The 24,216-nt window shown below is 39.2% G+C and overlaps 2 non-coding genes across 2 annotated transcripts; one reads left to right on the top strand and one right to left on the bottom strand.

Annotated features, from left to right (window-relative positions):
* The first annotated feature begins 5,353 nt into the window (after positions 1–5,353).
* On the top strand, positions 5,354–5,463 carry LOC112087924. The gene has a single exon (XR_002900329.1). It is a non-coding gene; the product is annotated as a small nucleolar RNA R71 (small nucleolar RNA).
* Positions 5,464–23,886: 18,423 nt separating this feature from the next.
* On the bottom strand, positions 23,887–23,993 carry LOC112087910. Its single transcript, XR_002900316.1, has one exon. It is a non-coding gene; the product is annotated as a small nucleolar RNA R71 (small nucleolar RNA).
* Between the last annotated feature and the right edge of the window lie 223 nt (positions 23,994–24,216).

Here is a 24,216-nt window from a genome sequence, read left to right as displayed (position 1 = left end):
ATGTAAAGAACGAAGAACGAGGATGAAGATGGAGATCGATGGTGGATCCTTCGGCGACTCCTTCTTCTCCCGAAGACGGAAACCCCAAAGTTATGCAGCTCCTCTCTGCTCTCTCTCCACGACTTGGTCATTAGAATGACCTAAAACGAGTATTTATAGCTTTCTAATTCGTTGGAAACGTCTAGGGTTTGAACAATAAGTAGTGGGCTGAACTTGGGCTTGAATTAGGTTACTTTCGGATGTCAACGTTGTCTGGCCGCGGTCGCGGTGGTCCTGACCGCGGGGAATCATGGTCTGGCCGCGGTCGCGGCCTATGCTCTCCTTCGAGACTGCATTTTCTGTCTTTAGTGCATCAGGAATATCTGAAGATCTAACCGTTGGATTGTGTCCAAACTAATTGCATTAAAAAGATGGTTGTCCCCTCTATGTTGTCTCACATTTTGGGGATGATCAGACAGTGAGAAAGTCTCCATCAAGTGCCATACTTCTGACGGTATGCATTTATCCAAAATTGCTCATTTGTTCAAAATTGCACACTTTTAGTCCAAGTTTTCTGAAAAGTCTTTTAAAACTCTAAAACATAGAAATCACTTAAAAACCATTGAAAACAGAGTTAAAACACCTGCATAAGATATTAAAACGATCCATAAAATTGGTCAAAATCCGGTGTTATCAACTCCCACAGACTTAAACCTTTGTTTGTCCTCAAACAAAACATAGATCAAGCCAGGAAAGAATCTTTAAAAACCCGCAGGAACTAAACTATTTCTCAGAGACCGTCCTTCTAAAGCATAACCTATCGTAAAACATCTATCTGGATCTAGTCTAGAAAATTCTCACCAAAATACAAATATAACTAGTCCGTTGATCCGTCATACGAAACTCTACACACTTAGATCTAACTTCCAGTAAATTAGCTCTTTACATTCATTAAGTGCACAGTGAATTCTCATGAAAAATTTCATTCAGGGTAGACGGTGTTTGGTAGTTAAGGACTATTTAAGTGGTGGAGTTTAAGTGTTTCGGGTTACCTAAAGAACTGGAGGATGCAAGATATTATGCAAAACCGCAAGAGAGAGAAGAACCTGTTGATGACCGCAGATTTTCAGTAACTTCTCCTTTGCCAAATGCTGTGGCATAATCTAACTCCATTGTTGTAAAAATTTACTCTCCCAGACTTAGATCTTTTCCGGGAATCAGAAAGATAATCTCCAAAACTCCAAATAATCAGATTCAAGCTTGCCTCAAGTATAAAACTCGATCCTCCTAGACTCTCTAAGGTTTTAAATTTCCTTTCCCTTCTTCTTTTTTCTTTTTTTTTCTTTCTCTTTTTTTCGGATATATTATTTTTATTATTATTTTTTTTTGAAAGGGAAAACAACCTTTTATAGAGAGAGAGTCTAAGGGACGAAACTGTACCAAGATTTTGAAGTTTTTCCAAGGAAAACTGAGTTTTCTCCTTTTGTTGAATCATTCCAATGAAATCGCGGGTCTCTGTCATAAGTGACTGAAAACCGCGTTGATCATCTTTCTCTCCGACGTTTTTGCACATATCTGCATATAGGACAATGAAAAACAAGAGTGCATGTGGTTTGACAGAGGCTGGGTTACGGTGGGGAACTAGCTAAATGTGAACTAGTCATTCAGGATCAACAAAGAGTGGTAAAAGGGTAAAGGAGTCCTGAATGTATGATTCCTTTCCCTGATCTAATGCTTTAATGAGAAAGTTAAGTCAAGATTAAGTCTAAATAAAATGAGCTAGTATATCCTGTCAGAAAGAATCTCCATGAATAGAAGTCCTCTGGTGGGAGTTCGTAGTGTAAGTACTCTAGCTACCGCCTAAACTAGGCATAAATCACAGAAAGAGCAAAAAAGAGGAAATAGCGTAGAAGCACACTGGTCTAAATCATCATAGTATTGTTCATTTATGTTCCTGGTTTGAAAACGTTTTGAAAAATTTTTGAAAACTTTTTGACAAATTTTTTTTTTTTTATCCAAAATAAACTCAAAACAAATCAAATTTCGTTAGTAACGGATGAACATCCTCCCCCAGACTTATTTCACACTGTCCTCAGTGTGATAAATCTTGGAAAGAATGGTAAAGAAAATCAAAATTTGAAGTGTTAGAAGTACTTACCTTGCCGGAAGAATGAGTCGCGGTTGGAATGATGGCAGCGAAGGTTGAAGTTACAACAGGGCGGGAGTGATTGCCGTTTTCTGGTTTATGATTTCTGCTCATCTTTTATTCGTTCTTCTTTGTAAAAACCTGAAATTAAATGAAACAAAAACAAAGCAACGATAGAAAATAAAGATCAAAGGGAAATAAGTAAAATACCGAGTGGGTTGCCTCCCACTAAGCCCTTGTTTTAAATCGTTAACTTGACTTGATCATCTTTTAGGCATTAGGCGCATCTGCTAAGGAAATCGGATCTTCCTTTTCTTCTTGAATGTCTGCAAGATATGGCTTAAGACGTTGTCCATTGACAGCGAAATCACCTCCTTGGCGGTTCCATAAAACCACAGCAGCATAGGGTAAAACCTCTTTGATTTTGAAAGGTCCAGACCATCGAGATTTAAGCTTTCCGAGAAACAATTTTAGACGTGAGTTATAAAGTAGAACCTGGTCATTAAGTGAGAACGTCTTATGAACTATTTTCCTATCATAAAACTCCTTCGTCTTCTCCTTATAGTTCTTAGAATTCTCATAGGCGTTATGGCTAATCTCGTCTAACTCATTTGCCGTCTGGATATCGTAATTCAGCTTTCTTATTGCCCATTCTGCCCTGAGCTCTAGCTCCCATGGAAGATGACAAGCCTTACCATAAACAAGATGAAAAGGTGTAGCTCCCAATGGGGTTTTGAACACAGTTCTATATGCCCAAAGAGAATCATCAAGCTTGAATGACCAATCTTTTCGTGTTGGTCCTATTGTCTTTTCCAGAATTCTTTTGAGTTCTCTGTTTGATACCTCCACTGGGCCACTCATCAGTGGGTGATAAGGTGTAGCTACCTTATGTTTCACTCCATTTTTCTTCAAGAGATTCTCAAACACTTTGTTGATGAAGTGAGAACTACCATCACTGATGACGAGTCGCGGAACACCCAATCTTGGAAATATAATCGACTTGAACATCTTCATTACTACTTTTGCGTCATTTCTGGGGCTGGCTATGGCTTCTACCCACTTAGACACATAGTCAACATAAACAAGGATGTACTTGTTTCCAAAAGATGAAGGAAAAGGACCCATAAAGTTGATTCCCCAAACATCAAAAACTTCGATTTCTTGAATGAAGTTTTGTGGCATCTCATGTCGTTTGCTGATGTTCCCTTATCTTTGGCAAGCATCACACTTAGATATGAATTTATGGGCATCCTTGAACATGGTAGGCCACCAATAAATAGCTTGTAAAACCTTTGCTACAGTCTTATCAGTAGCAAAGTGTTCAGCATATTTAGATCTGTGACAATGAAAAAGGATTTCTGGAACTTCTTCTTCAGAGATGCACCTGTGAAACAAGTTATCTGCACACTGCTTATAAATATATGGTTCATCCCAAAAGTACCTTCTTATATCACGCAAGAACTTCTTTTTGTTGTAGCCGAAGAATCATGGCGGTTCGACTTCTGCTGCTAGGTAATTCGCGATATGCATAAACCAAGGAAGCTCGGAACGTTTTGCTTTTGGAGGTGGGGTTGGACGTTTCTCTGGGGTGACTACTTTAGCATTACCATCTTTCTCCACGTCTCCAATAAGGTTTGGAGAAGTCAATGTCGATTTCTTGCATCAGGTGAGATAGTTTTGCCCTTAGATTTCTTTGATTTGCGCTTAGATTTTCTCGCCTTGTGCTTCGATTTTCTCAATTCGACAACTCCCTTAGGCTCGACTGAAAGGGCTTGTATAGAAACGTGTTGGCACCTTTCCTTGTTATCTCCAGGGTCTAAAATCAACTTCTCTTCCTTGTAGATGGTTATACAGTAAGAGCTTCCACCACTACAGACTGCAGGATAGAAGATTCTCTTTTCGACTTTAGAAAAACAAATTCTTCGGTTGGGATAATCAACAACTGCCCCCACTGTTGCAAGGAATGAACTTCCAAATATTAACGTCCTGGGAGAGTCATTTTCCATCTCAAGAATTTGAAAATCAACAGGAACAAGACACCCTCCTACTTGCACCATCAAATCCGTTACGAAACCGTATGGAATCGTGCTTGAATTGTCTCCAAACTTAAAAGAATCGTGAGGAGGTTTGATATCACACATCCCCAGATCGTTTGCAACTGCTTTGGACATGACATTCACATATGCTCTTGTGTCACATAGAGAGTCAGAAAATTCCATACCTTCAATTATGGAGGGGAAGACAAACTTCACCGAATCATTTATCTTATGAAGCTTCCTTTGGTGTGGAAATTTGCCTATTGCATCATACTCTTCAGGACATGCTGGAGATTCAACTTCAGTGTCCTGATTGCTAGGAATAGGCGTGACTTCTCTCTCACCATCAGTGTTTATGACATTGCAACGCCACATTGGATTGTCTACGGTTTTTCCCGGAAGGTGACCATCTTGTCTCTTCACACTTTCTCCAATTTGTCCGACTTTTTTCTCAAGCATCTTGACATGATTTGAGAGGTTAGTGAACTTCTGAAATGACTCCTCATTGTTCTTGTTGAGGTGATCATTCATGATGTCTAACTTGTACCCAAGATCATTGATGTTGTCTAACTTAAGCTCAAGGTTGTGGATGTCTTGGGCGATTTCTTCATGTACCTCAGCGATTCGTCTCTCCATAGCTTCGGTGTTTTTTGAACTATCTATGGTTTGTGATAGCTGCACGTCCATGCTATCAACATGAGCGGAAAGAGCTTCAAATTTACCATTAAAGTCAGTGTTTAAGCAGTCCACTCTTATATCCACATCGTCTGCTAATCTTTGCAGCTTCATAAGAAGTGGTTGCACCATAAGCTCGAGCTTGTTGTCTTGAGAGGTTGGAGATGATTTTGGAGCAGATTGGAGATTCATATGGGTGTGATCTTGTGCTCCAAGTTGATGATTAATCTCAGCTGCATTAACTGCTTCGCAGACATTAACAGAACGCTGCTGATTTTGGAGAAACAATTTCACCATGGCTTTAAGTTCTTCATTCTCCTTATGATCATGGGAAGTAGAACGTGATGTTCTTCCTTGATCAGGATTATTTCTTCTGCTTGTACCAAGATTATTAATCAAGATGTAAGCTTCTTTCACAGTCCTTTTCATGAAGTTTCCAACGCTTGCTACATTTAGAGGTGCCTTAGATGGCCATTCAAGACCATCGTAGAAGGTATTCAAGATGCATGTCTCTGTAAAACCGTGGTGAGGACATTCTCTGATGTAGCCTCTATAACGGTCCCAAGCTTCATGAAAGGTTCGTCTCGTTTTTGTTGGAACCTATAAATCTTGTCTCTAAAGAAGTTTGATCTAGAGGTGGTGTAGAAATGGTTAAGGAAGGCAGCTTTGCATTCGTCCCATGATTCGAGTGAACCAGGAGACAAAGACTTAAACCATGCACGTGCCTTATCACAAAGAGAAAATGGAAACAACTTGCATTTTATGTAATCTGCAGAAACTTCGATCGATTACTTGGTGCTGCAGATTTCTTCCAAATCTTCAAGATGGTCCATAGGGTTCTCTGATGCATCGCCATGGAACTGGTTCTGCTTGACCAATTTTATGAGTTTCAGACTAATCTCATAGTCTACGTTGATGGGTTGTAGAATAATGGGAGAACGGTTCTCATAGAAAGCATACGGAGTATTATAATCTCTTAGAGTTAACCGAGGAGCAATTTGGAACCTCACGTGCTCATCAACGTTTTTCTCGACGTGGTGTTTATCTCTAAGCCTATCTAAACCTTGCAAGTGTCTATTGTTATCGCCCATCTCTAATTTTTTTTGTGTGTGTGTGTTTTTTTGTTTTAAAGTTAATTAATTAATTTTTATATATATTTATATATTTTTTCGTTTTTTTTTTAGTTTATATATGTATGTAATTTTTTTTCTTTTTTTATATTGTTAATATATATATTTTTTAGTTATATATATATATATTTATATTTTTTTATCTTTTCGTTTTTTATAATATTAATTTATATATATGTATAAATATATTTTTATATAAAATATTTGTTTTTTTTCAAAAATGAACAAGAGAACGTACCTTATACTCGATTCTGACCTGAAACTCGTATGCAACGTTAAAGGTCCACGGCAACAGCGCTCAAAACTTGATGTGCTCAGGTTTTAACCCTAGTTTTCTGCAAGCGCACAGATGTACGTTGTAGTACTTAGGGGTCGATCCACTGATGACCAAGTAACTGCAATACGAGTTTACTTGAGATGAGAACTGAGCTAAGATGAAAATATGGGTGTTTGTTAGGAGGTTGTGAACAGTGACGAGAAGATAAAATCAAGTAATAAACTTAAAAACAAGTAAACAATAAGATAAAATCAATACGAGAAGGTGTTGGGCGTTAGGGAATTTGCCGGGAATCATAGACTAGCTAACAAGAGAATTAAACATAGAGTTTTCAATAGATTGTTCCTGAAATCAAACTCAGACTAACCTACTCACGTAGTATTAATCACAAATCAATTCACTCAGATTTACTAAACTCCCATTCAGTTCTCTAAGTTTCTGGACAAATTAGTTTGATTATTTCACAAAACGCTTTAGATCGACTCTCGCCGTCTAAGAGAATTTGTTCATCTAAATATGGTTAATCGATTCAACAACACTTTCGGTGACTAAATCAACCTAATCGCAGTAGCTAGATGAGCGATCCAAGCCACATAAACGAAACGCAAATTTTGACGAAGAAATCTAAAGATAAACCCTAATCTAACAAACCAGAAATCAATCCATGTATTCCTTTGAAAAATCTCTTAAAACCCAACATGGAAATTACTCAATCATGGTGTATAAGAACATCACAGAAGTATTGTAGTTTGCAGGAAATTAAATAAGAGAAAGGTAAAGAACGAAGAACGAGGATGAAGATGGAGATCAATGGTGGATCCTTCGGCGACTCCTTCTTCTCCCGAAGACAGCAACTCCGAAGTTATGCGGCTCCTCTCTGTTCTCTCTCCCCGACTTGGTCATTAAAATGACCTAAAACGAGTATTTATAGCCTTCTAATTCGTTGAAAACATCTAGGGTTTGAAGAATAAGTAGTGGGCTGAACTTGGGCTTGAATTAGGTTACCTTCGGACGTCAACGTTGTCTGGCCGCGGTCGCTGTGGTCCTGACCGCGGGGAATCATGGTCTGGCCGCGGTCGCGGCCTATGCTCTCCTTCGAGACTGCATTTTCTGTCTTTAGTGCATCGGGAATATCTGAAGATCTAACCGTTGGATTGTGTCCAAACAAATTGCATTAGAAATCTGGTTGTCCCCTCTATGTTATCTAAAATTTTGGGGTTGATCAGACGGTGAGATAGTCTCCATCAAGTGCCATACTTCTGACGGTCTGCATTTATCCAAATTGCTCATTTGTTCCAAATTGCACACTTTTAGTCCAAGTTTCCTGAAAAGTCTTTTAAAACTCTAAAACATAGAAATCACTTAAAAACCATTGAAAACAAAGTTAAAACACCTGCATAAGATATTAAAAGGATCCATAAAAATGGTCAAAATCCGGTGTTATCACAAATTCACCTATTGAAGCCAATGCTCGAGGCAGAATCAATTTCGGACAAGCGGATCACAAAAATACCGAGGCCATACATGTTTTTGCCGAGAAATGCCATGGAACAATGGCCGAGCCACCAGACGACGTGGAAATCACCAACAAAGGTAATTTCTCTCGACCAAGTCCATATTATAAGACTAATGCATGTGGAAGTTTGTCTTGCGAACACACGGATTTGGAGTTTCTTCACAACACACCTAGTGGACCCGATAAAGAGCTAACCGGAACTGCGCAAGCGACCATACAAGGGACAAATGACTTAGAAATCATGGAATGTGAGGGCCAAGATTCTCACAAGCTCGAAGACCGCCAGAGAGACTCAAGCCACCACGAACCAGGACAAGACACGCCAATAACCGCTGAGGCCACACAAGACATAAAACGGACCATTCCACACCAAGGTAAGTGTTTCAATTATTTTATTGTGCTTGTAGGTGGAACCAACTTCTCCAGCAACTAAGTGTCAGAGTTAAACGACTCAGTTCGTATAGTTTAAATTTTTTATTTTAAACTTTCTATTTCTGTAATAAATGAAACGATGAGCTTTATTTCGTAGACTATATTTGTTTTCTTTATAGTTTTACTTTACAGGTTCTGTCATTTTGGGTCAAGAGTTGAACCCTACAAGGTTCAAGCTGACACCAGTTTATAAGGTTCCTTTGCAGCATTGTAGTCCGCAGAATTTTTCACCTCTAATGGATCCTTGGGGAAGGCGGTGGCTGCTCAATCCGGGTCATACGAGCCCTAAAGTTGGGAGTTGAGCCTGGATGTTAGAAAGCATTTGAGCCATGTTAGCTCCTCCTGTCTCTCCCATTGCTCCTGCGTACAACAAAAAACAATAAAAGATCAAGTGCAATCAGTGTGGTATGAAGTTTTAGGTATTAAAATGCAAGGAAGAAAGCTAATATGTATGATTATTATGAGAAGACACTAATGCAACGACTTAAAGAGGCAAACAATTTAATGGAATAAGGCAAGAACAATCAACTTATGCAAGCAACCTATGTTTGATACGATTATATATCTAGTGCAAGGAATTTTGAACTTCACGACTTCAAACCAACAAAGCAATATGATTCTTTTTTTTTGAATTTAACCCTAATGATATGAATATGAAAACATAATTGTAACAACTAGAAATAACGGCCGTATATTTTTTTGATTTTCTTAAGTAAACTAATATGAAAACTCAATGCAATGCTTTGAAAAAAAAACTGATCTAAATATTTTTTTATTTATTTTCCGATGGTGAAACAAAACCTAAATGGACGCAAGGGGATAGATTCACCTGACACGAGTCTAAGCTCTGATACCAGATGATGTAGGAACAAGAGAGACTTGTTCTTACTCGGGTGAAGAGGTGGTGAATCTCTAGCTGGCCGTACGGCTCTCTCTAGATGACTCGGTTGAGATGAGTGATGAGGTGAGGTAACAAGACTTACAATGGATCGAGAGACGCCACATAGAGGATGAAAGAGTCTGTGATAAGTCTTGTTCTTCAGCTTCCAAGGAATCACACCAAAAAAGAGGAAGAGAGCTAGCTGCGACTAGGGTTTTGCATTCAAAGAAAACTTGGTTATTTTATTAATCAAGGGTAAAAAGTTTACATGCTGAGAAAGAACCTTATATAATTATTCGACAGCAGGGTGGCTTCTCTTGGCCGAAAGATACAAAATGGAAACTACAAAGCTCATCGTTTAACTTAAACAAAATCGAAAAGTTCTAAAACAAAAAAAAGCCACTAAGGAAGAAGGAAAAGTTCATGAAAAACAAACAATAAACTCGTGAGATATAATCCGAATGTGAACACTTACATTGGCTCGAGGAGTGGCGTTTCCACTTGTTTGGAGATGACAAACATAGGTGTTTCCTTGATGCCTTGCAAGACCGGCAAGAATGATATTGTTTGAAGCTTGAGTTGAGAATAGTCATTGCTCAGTGTCTCTTTGGCATTCTTGGCTTCTTGAGGGTCTTTGAGCTCCACGAGACTTGATCCAGCCATGTCTTCCAAGTCTTGTTGTGTCTCTAGTGTGTTGAACTTGGTCAGTGGCTCCATTGGTGTCTCTCGGGTGATCTCTCTTTTCAGTAGCTTCTCCTTAAGTTTGTCATGCTCTATGAGTGTGATCAGTCCTTCTATTGACTTGTTGAACTCCTCTCTTAAGCTCTTAGTGCCTGACCTTGTCCTTGGTGCATGTCTCACGGTGGGTATGTTGATCGGCTCTTCATAAACTAGTTTGTTGCTTGTCTCGATGTCCTCATCAAAGGCTGAGCAACAAAGTTACTCAGTAAGGTGTAGGCATGAGTGCCCACGAGATTCACATAATATAATATTTAACTTATTAAAAACGTAATGTGCTAGTCAATAAATAAAATTTATATTTTCAATTAATAAATTCGACTACTATATCAATTTATTCAAAAATTGACACTTCACATTTCCGAAGAACAACATCCAAGATACTCATTCTCTGCCACCACGTGCACCCACACAAGGCTTGAAAACAATACTTTGCCACCACCCACGTTGGGGTTGACGGCCGCAGCTGGGTAATATCATGCATGAATCAAACAAGACTGACTCTTACTATTAACACATTCTCTGCCACAACCCATTCTGGGCTTGACAAGTTTCTGGTGCCACCACCCTCAACAAGGCTTGATTATGGCTCGTCAGCCCTTTCTCAATCACTACAACTTCACAATATTCAGTCCCTCGTTGTAGGTTGTCAAAGTATCACACAATCACATTAACTCTATACTGATTAATTACTATCATTCCTCGCTAACTTCCATCTTAAACATTATGACTTTTCAAACATTACTTATTTCCAACTTCATTCGATTCCATTAATTATTTAATTCATGATATAAATAGAACTAAATAACCAATTATGAATGATGCACATGGTCGATTACTTAAGCAACAAACAAGCAATTACTATCTATCCTCACACATTCATTCAATGTACTAAACACCTTACACACATTAATAACTTAAATACAAAATTAAATAAAGACTCAAAACAACTCCCGACCTGGTGCGCCTTGAAGCTGCAGATCATGGCTTAGCCTTTGTTGCCTTGCGCCCCATCCCCAAATTGATGCGAGACTCTAGAACTAAAGATGGAAAAAGCAAGAGATAAAAATAAAAATGAAGTCTCCTGAAATATAACTTTCCAAAAACAGAGGTCTCCAAAAATATGAACTTTCCAAAAATATTAACCTTAAAAAAAATTGAAGTTTCCATAATTATACTTTTCTAAAATGGATCAGCATAAATGACTTCCCATAAATGGGTCATCATAAATGGCTTTCCATAAATGGATCACCAAAAATGGATCAGCATAAATGGTTTTTTTTTTTTCAAAAAAGGAAGGTTTCTCTGCCCGGAAGGATTGTCGATAACTTTCGGAGATTATCTCGGATACTGGTTCGGAGTTTTGTTCTGGAAGAAGGATGTAAGATCTACAGATTGATATGTGGATCGATATCTAGGTCCTACTGGATCGACAGCCAAATCTCTCTCAAATTGGCTCTGCAAAACAGGAAAAAAATCAGATCTGGGTATGACAGAAAAACATTGATTTCGCCTAAACTTCGAGATCGATTTGCCGATGGATCTGACCTCAGACTTTAGATCTGAAAACTGCTACGGCTTCTTTTCAGCGAGTTCTTTTCCAGAGGTATGAAGATCGGTACCTAGTTCATTCTGTGTTGCCCGCAAACGACCCAGTAAAATCATTACTTGAACTAATTTTGAACTGATGCCTGAAGAGGTTTTGACCGAGTTTCACTGCGATAACTCTTTGTGTCTCTAAGATGATTGTGGCGGGCCTTTATATAGAGAAGTGGTCGAGCTCCTTAGGTCTAGGGAGGAGAAAAATTGACCAATTTACCCTTACTCACACTTAAGGTTTTCCTCACTCGTGCTATGGTTTTTGGGATGGGTTTGAATAGTTGGGCCAAATAATTAGAGAGATATTTTTAGGAGTTGAATTTGTGGAAAAAAAAATGAAAATGGGCCATAATCCTAAAATTGGGATGTCACAGTAGCTGTCTTTGAGGATGAGCTACGGATATGGTGATAAATAAGAGTTTCCGGACTCTTTGGGTTATCCATCCCTTTATCAGTGTAGTATAAATGATATCAATCCATAATGAGTGAGATAGACACTAGTTCATGTAAGTTCAAACTGAATGCAAGCTAAAACAAGACTAAACAAGATTAAAATGCAAACAAACCAAAGCAAAGACAGCACAAGATAATGATGAATGTAATATGATGAAGTATAGAGCTCTAGATATGATAGTTGGCTAGGGTGCTTTCAGGATCTAACTAAGTAGCTAATGAAAATGATGATGAATGATCTAAGGAGCTCAAGATTCAATACAAGCTTCAATCTTTCTCAAGCATCAAAACACAATCTCAAACATTTCTCATACCTAATCATCATTAGAGACACAATGAAAGAGATGCATTGCAACCAATCCTAATATACCATCTATGCTCAAAACAACATTTCCATCTGAATCAAACAATAGACTCTTGATTTAGCTGGTTCAGGCATTCCATCAAACACTTTTTGGGTGGATGAAATACCTAAGATCTGGGTTTAAGAGATCATATAAAACCCGGCATTAGGGTCAGCTAAACAAGACAAAGATGCATAAATCTGGTCCTAAGCTAACTTAATCAAACCCCTAAGCACCCTAACCTACATATCTAGAACTCTAATGAGGTGACTACTCACTAATCATGATTAACTCTTTGATTCTTTTGCAAGAAGAGTAGTTAAGCATAATCAGTTGATGAGAATAGATAAAAGATGGATAAATGATGGAGAAAAGATGATTAAAGCTCTAAAACTCTCTTGGATTAAACAGAAAATGAAATATATCTCTCTCTAAATAATTCTTACACAAAAGAGGCAAAAAGCTCAATGGAATGCCCGCGTTGCTATTGATCTGTGCTGTTTTGGTTTTCAGTCGAGATGTCTGACCACCAAGGGGAGCAGAGCAGCAACAACAATAATCTTTTGATGGAAGCGATGATGGCAGAGATGAAAAAGCTGATGACCGCTCAGTTTGAGAAATTCCGACAAGAGTTTCAACAACACCAGTCTGATGCGAGGCCAACTAGGGAGCCGAGGAGGAATAATGTTGAGAACTCACCAGAAAGGGTTAGAGAGCAAGTCAGACAAACCCGAGATGAGGCCGCAGATGAATACTATAATCGATACAGCATTTCTTCAAGAAGCAAATTACGGCGACCTAGGCGAGGGCGAGACGAGAGAACCCTTCTACATGACAACTTTGGAGGGCTCAAACTCAAAATCCACCGTTTCATGGAAGAAATGATCGCGATGCCTATCTAGAATGGGAAAAGAAAATAGAATTGGTGTTCATCTGTCAGCATTACACCGAGCTCAACCGTGTGAGAGTGGCAGCAACAGAATTTTATGATTATGCCTTCAGCTAGTGGGATCAATTAGTTACCTCATGAAGACGCAATGGAGAATACCCTGTGGAATCATGGCAAGAAATGAAGACCATTATGCGTAAGAGGTTTGTACCCATTCATCATCACCGAGAGTTGCACAATCGAATCAGACGGCTGACACAAGGAAATAAGAGTGTAGAGGAATATTATCAGGAGATGGAGACCCTGCTGATCCGCGAGGCGACAATGTCAAGATTTTTAGGAAGTCTCAACCGTGAGATCCAAGATCGGTTGGAAATGCAACATTATGTTGAACTAGAAGAAATGTTGCACAAGGCTATACTCGTGGAGCAAACCTCAAAAGGAGAGTCACTATTAGGTCCTGTTATGGAGTTGCAACTTATACAAGTAAGCAAGGTTATCAGAAAGAATATAGAGCAAATTCGTTTCAAAATGAATTCAAGCCGATCATACCAGCTAAAGTGGAAACTAAGCCGCTTACTTCAGTTCAAGAAAGCAAAGGCAAAGCAGAATCAACTATAACAAGATCGCATGATGTTAAGTGCTTCAAGTTTCACGGTCGTAGACACTATGCCAATGAGTGCTCAAACTGTAGGGTTACGGTGCTTTTGGAGAATGGAGAGGTTGAATCAGAAGATGAAAAGCCTGCAGTATATACTTCCTCAGAAAAATATGAAGACTGTCGTTTCAAGGAGAACTTTTGGTGGCTCGGAGATCCTTAAGTGTTCAAACAAAGAATGATGAGCAAGAGCAAAGAGACAATTTGTTTCACACTCGCTGTGTTGTCCAAGACAAAGTATGTAGCCTCATTGTTGATGGAGGAAACTGCACCAATGTAGCTAGCAAAGCAATGGTGAAGAAACTTGGTCTGAAGACAATTAAGCATCTGAGACCTTACAAACTTCAGTGGCTTAATGACTCGGGGGAAATGAAAGTTAACAGCCAAGTGATGGTCCTTTCTCTATTGGCAAATATGAAGACGAGATCTTGTGCGACCTATTACCAATGGAGGTTGGACATATACTTCTTGGACGACCTTGGCAATCGGATAGGAGAGTATTGCATGATGGATTTACTAATAAGTACTCTTTTATTTTCAATGGCAGGAAAATAACTTTGGTTCCTTTGACGCCACAAGAAGTATATCAGGATCAAATCCAGATGAAACAGAAAGAAAAACCCCCGAGCAAACCGTCAAACTTTTTCTTGAGGGCTGGAGATGTCAAGAAGGTTTTAACGGCTAAACAATCAATTCTCTTATTTGTTTTCAAAGAATCCCTTGCTAATATGGCTAACTTACCGAGTGAGATAAGGGAACTTTTGCTAAGGCTTTGTGTAGGTTGAGGTTTAGACATGATGCATATAGAGATGGAAATGGCTAGTTCCTTTTGAGTAAACGGTTTACCTGCATCCTAAAACTAAAATTTTGAACATTCACCTTGAATAATTTTAATGATGTTTTTGGATTTGAACTCCCACCTCAAACCTCTCTCTCTTACTTGTTCTTATTAGTTTGCTTAAGGACAAGCTGATAACACCGTATTTCTACCCATTTTCATTCATGATTTCTAATGTTATTTTAATTTTTTAAATAAATTTTAAGTGTTTTTATTATAGGTTTCCATATATGTATTTTTAAGAGTCTTTTCAGGTTACTTTGGCAAAAACATTACAAATTGCAAAAAAAAAAAAAATTTTTGGCCAATTTTGGAATGATAGAAATATCACATCCAATGAAGAACTTCTTACCTTCTGATAAAGCTAATATTTGAACACAAGATATAGGAGACAATCATATTTGTAATGCAATTAGATTGGACTCAGTTAAATGGTTAGATCATAAGATATATCCAATTTACCAAAGATATGTTCTCCAGTCTTGTGAAAGATGCAAGAGAAGAATTGAAGATTTGACCTTATAGGCCAACCACCACGGTTCAAAGAAGCCGTGCACACGGTAAACACCCTCTTGGACGCGCCTCCAAGCCTGCACCCATGGAGGAACCATGATATACCAGCCTCGGAGAGCCTTCATCCGCGGTAAGCCCATTCTCGGCCCTAAGGCCCATTTTCAAACCCAACTCATTCTCTCTTCAAGGAAAGTCCTAAGGACGACCTAATAAACTTGAAGACCTATAAATATGTGTTATAGAAGACCTAATTTCGTGTGTGCTCCTGTGCCTTAGTTTTAGAGCCACCAAACTTTGTTTTTTAGGTTTAGAGTAGGGAGATAGAGATTCTTCTCTTGAACCCTTGTTATTTCTTTTCATTTATCTATTCAGTTTATGCTATCTATTTCTATGCTTATGATTTATTTAATTATGTCAGAGTAGTTTAGTTGTCGTGTTTTAAAGGATCCATCAAAGGGGACTTGATAAAGGAATTCTTGTCTAAATCATTTCCTTAATACGCTCATGTCATTGCAATATTAAGGTATCAATCCAAAGGGATTAAGATTAACACACCAAGAATACAATAAATTACTTAAGCTAAGCAAATCAGGGGTTTTGGTTTGATTAAATACTGAACAAATGATTAAAATAAGCAATCAAAAACTCAAACAAGATTAACAATAAATAAAAAAAAAAGCAAAAATAGAAAAGGTCAACAGAAGTCAACTTAAAAGTCAACAAAAGTCAACAAAAAAATTAACAAAAGTCAATGACGAAAATTCAAATATCAACCAATAAAAAGCAAGTCTTTGGGCAAGGTAATTGATTAGGGGATGTTTAATGATAACTCATGATGTCTACAAACTCACAAAAGTGCTCATCCTTCAGTCTAGAACTTTATTTTTGACTAATCCTCTCTCAAAGCACTAATCACTTTGTTAATTACTAAATTCAAGAACTAACTCTCATTAGTGAAATTAGCAATCAAAAGCATTATAAACAAGTTCCATTAACTAATTAATCACATAAGCCATCCATTCTCATAGGCTAATCATGAAAAACTCTTGCTTAGTTCTTTGGGGAATTTCATCAAACACCTTGTATTCATGAAATTCCCTAAGACCTTTGATTAACTATTTCTAGCCTAATCAAGCATTAGGAACACTAAACAAGAAATGAAACTATGGATTAAGACCTAGACATCAAAGATTTAACATCAAAATCCCCTAATCTACCATGCCCAAAGACTATAAAGAACTCGATCTACTCACTAATCATGATTAACACACCTAATCTTTTGCAAGAGGTGATGTTAATCATGATTTGAAGCAAAGATAAGAAGCTGAGATAATAAGAAACAGCTTTAGATTGATTAAATCCTTCAGATATCTCTTAACAAACTCGTTTTTAACAAAAGGGGAAAAGAAACTAAAGAGAGAATGAAAGATAAAAGGTAAGATCTAGGGTTTTTCTCCCAAAAACTATTTATACTAGGGGTCTTGGACCGGGTCAGCCCAGGACAAACTGGGTACTGACCCGGCTCAGTTGGGTCTGGTGGCTGGTGTGCGAGATGGTCACGTCCATGGCTGACCCACACACCCATCTCGCACCAAAAGGCGCTCAAGACTCCTAGATGGTCAACTCCTTTCTCAGCCACACATCCATCTAGCACTTCATCTTCAATGTTCTTGTGCGGCTCAGTTCAGCTCCTTCCCCACTCGCAAGGTCGCACACTCCAGAATGTGTATGTGCGAGATGGTCACTTCCATGCCCAAGTCGGGGTAATTTGCGAACACATGTGCTACATGGTTCCATTTCATGTCCAACTCGCAGGCCTATCTCGCACAGCATTGTGGACTTAGTCAAATTTGATTCTGGAAGTCTCTACCTTGCTCAGAGTCTCCTAACACTCATTTCTAAAGTCGCAGCTTGTTTCCAGAGCATGAACATTCATGGGTGCGAGTTAATCAAGTCGCACACCCAAGTCGCATCATTTCTCATTTTCTCAGACAACTCCGCGTTTAATGCATCATAACTCCTGGAATACTGGTCTAAATGGCTTTATTCAAACTCCAGTGGCAAGGTAGCTCAAATATCTAGAATGATTATAAAGAGTGAAAGTGTTTCAGAGGGATGGAAGGGTTCCTGCAGGGTTGATCTTTAACGTGCATTGCACGGGTCCAAATCGGCTTCTAGACATGTGTCCATTCCGGAAACGTTATCTTCTTGATCATAGCTCCAAATTGAATGATATCAAACGTTCTAGAAAGAAGACTAAGGTATCTTGAATCTTGATGAAGGTTCTGTAAACTGCATCGGTCTGGAAGGGCATTGTCCTTCGCAATCTTTGGAGCTCATCGGGTCGGTCTAAAACGGTTGCGAGACAGGTGCGTCTTCCGGTGATCTTAACTCTCTGATAACAACTCAAAATACAAGGATTTCACATTCTCAGGATCCGTGATTCAATCTTCTCCAACTTTAATGAAGACCCTGTAAACCAAATCGGAGGGGAACGCTTCCCAGTAACAACATCTTTGAGGCGTATCGGATTTCTCCGGAGTGAGTGTGAGACATGTTCGTCTTCTGGTGGCCATATCTTTCAGCTCAGTGCCCCAAATGCCCTGATTCGAACTTTTCTGGGTTCTTGACTCAACTATCTCCAACTTTTTATGAAGACCCCGACAGCTGAATCGGACGGAAAGAGCTTCCGGTAACGTGATTTCTGAGATGTATTTGCACCCGAGATTTTTGGCAGAGGAACTTAACCGCCAGTACGTGTTTTTGGCCGAGAGATCTACCCGCAGGAAGAATTTTGGCCGAGAATCTTCGACCATCAGTACAGCATTTTGCCGAGAACCTCAAAATTGCTCCTCTACACCATTTTTGATCATTTCAACTCTATTTCTTCATCTGAATCACATTCTCCACTCCAAATAAGCTCCATAAGCACCTTTTTAACACTCCAAACCATGAAAACTCTCTTGGACCTAATGCAATCTCCTAAGTCCTGAAACAATGTCTAAAGAACTAAAATGTATGCAAATGAGACATGATTTGGTTTTAAATATGTACACTAAATGATGCAATTTATGAATATATCAGGACTCCATATTCGATTAGGATTGTTGCTTTCTTAGCCATAATCTAGATTTTATCTCTTTTAAGTTGTACTTAATGCATGAGGTTATAATCACAAACTAATATCTGAGTCTAGGATTAATCAGAGCCACAAGAGTGATGTATTATATTTTCGTACATAGCTTTAGAAGAACATAGTCGCTGTATAAGATGAAAGCTACCTACTGAGAAGATGTGAGCAAGAATGGATTTAATTCCGTTAATGCATAATCTCACTCTCGGCTAGAGTAAAAAGCTATTGGTCGAGTTTGAGTGATTAGTTGTGTAGGGTGACGAGAGTTTGCTAGCCATATTAGTGTTTATTCTAGTTCCATGCAGATACATAGAAATCTATACGGACATATTACCTATAGGCTAATTAGAATATACTTAGAAATTCATTAGGACGTTCAGGAGGAGTCTGATATAAACTCATATGAGCTTTAGATCCATAGCATGAACTGAATATACCATAAGACATCCCTATCAGCCCAATTTTGTTTTATTATAGCTTTTAGTCTTGTTTTATTTTCCATTGCATTGTTTACAATTTCAGTTACACAGAAACTCCACAAACCCCCACACCCCCCCCCCCATTGGTCTATTAATCCGTTTACTAACCCAGTTTGAACTTTTTGCAGAAAAGACAACTCTCCCTGTGGATCGAGACCCTAAATACTACATCGCACTGCTGTGTACATGCAGATACTGGAGATAATAAATTTAAAACTTATCCTGCAACATCCAACCTAGAAGAATCAAGTTTTTGGTGCCGTTGCCGGGGAGGGATTCATTTTTGCTTTTGCCAAACTTCATAGGTAGTAAAACCGGTTCTTTGACACCTTTGTTAAGAAATATTTTTGTTTTGTTTTTCTTGGTTTTAGGTTTCTGAAACATGTATTCGCCTCCGGAGCAAGATGAAATCATTGGACGAGGGTGTTATAACCTGCTTGCTGCTTAATACTCTCATGGTTCAAACACCTCCAGTAAATCAAACTATATGGATCAGATCTCCAACCTGAACCATAATTACCCAGATTAAATCTATTCGCCCATGTGGTGAACCGTTGGCCATCTCAGATTGTTCCTCATTAAATTCTGAACCAGAATGATGAGATCTATCGATTAAGTCTCCAGCTTGATCAATTTGAAGCTATGCTGAATCAGTTGCTTAAATTTAGAGCTGATACTGATGCTGCCTTGCATATAAAGATTAATTCTATCTCCATTAGACTCAACAAGAAATTTGATGATATTTCTGACCATGTGAAGTCCCTAGAAGAGCAGAGTCTTAAAGATGCTGCAACATTAAAATAAATGATCGAAGCTGTTGAAGAAGAGCAAGAAATTGATGTTCATGATTCTCTTTGTGATACCAGATCTGATGTGAATCCAATACCAAAGCCCACTGCAGAGGGAATATGAATTTGGAACATCCATCTATGATTTATATTTATTATGGAGATTTTTTTTCTTCAGCTCCACTAGGTTTCATACCCAATCTACCTTTTCATGTAGAAGATTGTCTTTTTCCCAATAATTTCCATGTTGTGGAGATGAGAAAAGATGCAAAAAGACCCTTGATCTTTGGAACTTCTACTAGGAACTCTCATTATATGTCCATATGCAGTGGAGATAATCCACTTTTTGACCTTGGAGAAGCTACAAAGAATTTAGAAAACGTCCCAGAAGAAGCTCCACCCATTACACTTCATAAAAACATCAACGAAAGAAGTTCAATGTGCAAAAAGTGAAGCATAGATGGCCCTCAAGACTTCTTCGACAAGACTGTTATACAATCAACAATGACATTGAAGATTCATACTCCAAAGAATCTCAAAGACTAGTTTTTGATCTTTGAGGAGATAATTCACTTTTAATTTAGTTTTCATTTTTTTCTCTATTTATGTTTTCTTTTTCTTGGTTTCAAGCTTTCATAAACATTAAAAAAAAAGTAAGTTGTATCCACCATGGCAGAGAGCTTCTCACCTGCCATCGAGCCATCCTCCACTGCGGCCGAGCTCCCTAACCCGCGGCCGGACTCAGCCACACAACGGTTGCGACTCCTTCACCCGTGGCCGGGAAAACTTGGATACAAGGAATTCAGATAAGGATTTTCTATGATTCTGAAACTATGATAGACACTTATAAGATTAGCCAACTCTCATCACCCTAATCATCTAATCACTTAAACTCGGCAAGTAACTCTCGCTCTCATGCTGGAATACGATCATGCATTTCAAATCGGAATCCATCTTGGCTTACGTAACCTCCGTCAGTAGCTTTCGTCTCTTACGACAGGGACGTCCATAAGATCTAGTTCAGGTAACCTAGATACAACACTTTCATGGCTCGGATTCAACCTTGGATCGTGATATGTCTATATTTTGCATAATTTAAGCTGCATTTTAGAGTCCAAATCATGTGTTTTCTCATTCATTTTAGGTCTTTAGGCATCAAAATAGGCTTTAGGGTTTGCATTAGGTCCCAAAGAGTTTTGCATGGTTTGGAGTCTATATCAGGTGCTTTGGAGGCTATTTGGAGCTCAAGAGGTGTGATCAGGAGTTGAAATGGTGAAGAAGAGGTTTAAATATTGTGAAAACCGCTTGGAGGAATTTCTCGGCGAAAACTCATACCGGCTGGATCAGTTCATCGGCTAAAAATGCCATCGGGAGGTCTTTATCGGCTAAAAATCATTACCGGGTGAAAATCCTATCAGGTGAAGTTTAATGCTGAGACGGGAAATTTTTATCGGCTAAAAAGCTTACCGCGGTACACGTTTCTCGGATATTTTCCTTATCGTGGGAAGCATTTCTCGGCTAAAACCTATTTTCACCCGCGCCCATCTAAGATTGCAAATCCGGGGAATCTTCTGGTCCGAATAAGTTAACGGGGTCTTCATCAAAGTTGGAGGTAATCACAGAATTCGGAGCAGTGAGTAGAGAGATATCACCACCGGGAGACACACCTGTCTTGCATGCATTCAAGAGCCGATCCGATGGGTTTCAAAGATTACGTGGGACGATGCCTTTCCAGCTCGAATCAGTCAAAATGGCTTTCAATATTTGAGATCTCCGAGTGCTCTTTCCGTAACACCTGAGGTCATCCAATTTGGAGCTATGGCCTGGAAGATTTTGTCTCCGGAAGAGACGTCGGTTTAAAAGGTGTTTTTCCGGTCGTTCCGATGAGTTGCAAAGGTGAGCAATCCGGGGAGCCTTCCACTTCCCAAGCTCTGATTGTTTCTTCACCCAAGTTTGAGCTGAATGAGTAATCTTGATCGTGGAATTTGTTTCAAGACAATTGGAGTCGTGTGCGGAAAGTTATTACAACCGAAAGACGAGTTGATCAGTACGAGCCCAAGGAGTTGTGATACGCGCTAAGTGTTTCTGCAAGCCTCGGCATCATTACCTCGACATTGTTAAGGACGAGGCTCGTCCCCTGAACCTCTTTGGACTAGACCTCGTGCTAGCTCCTCAGTGTATCAAGATCGAGGCATGCATGCTGGAGAAGCAAATCTGAAAACGTCTAAGTGTTGGACGTGAACCTCGGCTTCAAGACCCCGGTATTCCATGTTGGACTTTATCTGCCCCTATCCCTCGACTACCAAGCCCCTCGGCATTTCATGCTGAGGTCCCTTGTCACAAACTCAGATTCAAGAACAAGTTGACTCGGAGAATGCACGTGAAGATGGATTGAAGACTATGGTTCATGCATGTTCTTGACGTGTTCTTCACGAGATCTTCATCTTGATCTTTGCTCACGTGCACCCCTCGACATGAAGACCTCGGCTTCACTCTCTCACACACCGAAGTGCTCACCCGACGACCCATAATGAGCGTTCATTACCCGGTTTGTTCCGGGCTGACCCGCAACACTTATCCCTCACTATAAATAGATTTAAGGACCAAAAACCTAATCATCTTTCTTCTGATCATATTTCCTACCTGTTTTAGCTTTGAGAACTTGCCTCTTTTGTGAAACTTGATTAATCTAATCTGATATCTCGCTTTCACGTGAAGATCTTGTTCTCTTTCATTTCTTTTATTCACTAGAATTAAAGCTTCTAATCATGACTTGCTACACATCTTGCAAAGGATTTAGTGAGCTTGTTATGATTAGTAAGTAGTCCACTTAAGAGGTTTTAGATAGGTAGATTAGGGTGTTTCCATGATAGATTAGCGAGTTTAGGGGTCTTGTCTTGCATGTTTCATTCTCTAACCGATCAGATCTCTAAGCTGGATCCAAGCACATCACTTGCGGTCTAGATCTAAGGCATTTCTCGCATCAAAAGAGTTTGTAGAAATGGAGAAATGTCTGAACCAATCGGTTAGAGGTTTATGAGTCTTTCATCGCGAGAGTGATAGTTTGTTCTTCTTAAATGACTTATTGAACTGGATCTTAATTAAAGCTGACTGATTTCATGCTTCTCAAAAGGAATTTTGGTATGAAAGAGGATCAGTTTAGATGTTTAATACCTTCATGAGAGTATTAAATTACCTTGAGTTCATGTTAAATGAAACCGCTTGATAATATTGATTCATTAGCTCACTAGTTTAGCTTGGAAACGCCCGAGTCCTTGATCCTATCTAAAGCCTCTGCCTTTATCATCCATTATCATCATCCGATAATTTTCTTGTTTACTTGAGATTATTTGCATCTTCATCTAGTCTAAATCGCATTGCTTGCTTTATTTTTGTTCTTTCTTGCGTTTCAAGTAGATTAGTTACCAAAAACCTTTCTTGATCATCTTGACTTAAGTTTATGAGCAAGATAGATTAGTGCCTCTCCACAAGTTTGGTTTGATAACCCCTTGTACTACAAGACAGGGGATTGATACCTCTATAAAGAGCCTGAAAACTCTTAGTTATCAATTGGCGCCGTTGCCAACTTGTGGGAGCATTAGTTTCTTGCTTATTCTTGAGATCAAGACTTTATCTTTTTTGTTATACTGATTACTTTGCAAGTTCTGGTTTTGCTTTCAGGTGTATGAAAACCAGATCTCGCAGCACTGAACCGCCTCTTCCTTACAACAACAACATCAACAGGCTTGAAAGGAGGGCACGCGAGAGAGCAGGACACCTTCAATGGTTAGGCATGGCAGAACAGCAAAGGATTGTGCAACAGGCTCAAGAAGCCGAGCACCAGGCTCATGTTAATCAAGCGCAGGCCGAGAGGAACGAACAGCAGGCCTATGTTAATCAACAACAGGCTCAGCGAAATGAAAGGCTTGCTCAACAAAACCAGCATCAGGCTAACCGAAATGAGCAGCAAGCACAGCAAGTTTATCCGCTTCCACCACTAGCTCAGAGACCACCTCCTTCGATCTTTGTTGGAGAAAATGACCGAGCAAATGCACATCAATTTGAGCCGGGATCCAAGCACCACCTGTGCAAAACAACAACTTCGAAGTTAAAGCTTCCCTGCTCAAAATGGTGCAGAACTCCAAGTTTCACGGTTTACCCGGAGAGGATCCTCTAGAGCATCTATATCAATTTGATCGAGTTTGCGACCTGACAAAGATAAACGGGGTATCAGAAGACAGCTTCAAGCTACGCCTGTTTCCATTCAGTCTTGGCGATAAAGCACACCAATGGGAAAAGAATCTCCCGAGGGGCTCTATACAAATGTGGGAACAATGCAAGCTCGCCTTATTATCCAAGTTTTTCTCCACATCACGAATGGCTAAGCTGAGTAATCAGATCTCAAGCTTCACACAACACACCAATGAAAATTTTAGTGAAGCTTGAGACAGATTTCGAAGCTATACCAACCAATGTCCACACCACGGCTTCTCGGAGGCATCCCTTCTGAGTACTTTATACCGAGGTGCACTTCCAAAGATAAGGAACCAACTTGATACAGCTTCAAACAGGAACTTTCATGGGAAGGAGATAAACGCAGCAATGGAGCTTGTGGAGAATCTTGCGATGTCTAATGATACCTATGGAGAGGATTTCGACAGAGCTAACCGATCTGATGGGTCTAGTAAAGAATTGCGAAATGAAAAAGACATG

Source organism: Eutrema salsugineum, unplaced genomic scaffold (assembly GCF_000478725.1).
Source record: "Eutrema salsugineum unplaced genomic scaffold, Eutsalg1_0 scaffold_16, whole genome shotgun sequence".
NCBI classification, from domain to species: domain Eukaryota; kingdom Viridiplantae; phylum Streptophyta; class Magnoliopsida; order Brassicales; family Brassicaceae; genus Eutrema; species Eutrema salsugineum.
The sequence above is the reverse complement of the archived record's forward strand: the minus strand, read 5'-3'. Positions and strand labels throughout refer to the sequence as shown.